Genomic DNA, 387 nt, shown 5'->3' with positions numbered 1-387 from the left:
GGTTCTAAGTTTCCTCTGCCCCTGAATTTACCACAGTCCAACCCCCTTGTCTGACACCCAATCAGCATCCCGCTCTATTGCGCTTCTCTCTGACCATCTCATCCTCTCCAGGCTGGATAAATTTAATATTGTCCAGGGAAAGGAAATATTGTTTTATGTGGGGTTTTTTTTTTTCCATGTATTTCATGCATTTAGAGCTGGGCTACAGCTTTTGAAACCACTCCCTTTTCTTCAGTTCTTCCAAGCTAACCCTTCCCTGAAGCAGTGACTGCCTTCTAGCCCACGTCCCAACGCGGTGGGGGAGGAGGACGCAGCCATCTCGAGTGGGTGCACTCCCATTGCTAAACGCCTTACAAACCTTCTCTGCCGCATCAGTTCCTTTGGTCT

Source organism: Pteropus alecto, unplaced genomic scaffold (genome assembly GCF_000325575.1).
Source record: "Pteropus alecto unplaced genomic scaffold, ASM32557v1 scaffold511, whole genome shotgun sequence".
NCBI lineage: Eukaryota > Metazoa > Chordata > Mammalia > Chiroptera > Pteropodidae > Pteropus > Pteropus alecto.
The sequence above is the reverse complement of the archived record's forward strand: the minus strand, read 5'-3'. Positions refer to the sequence as shown.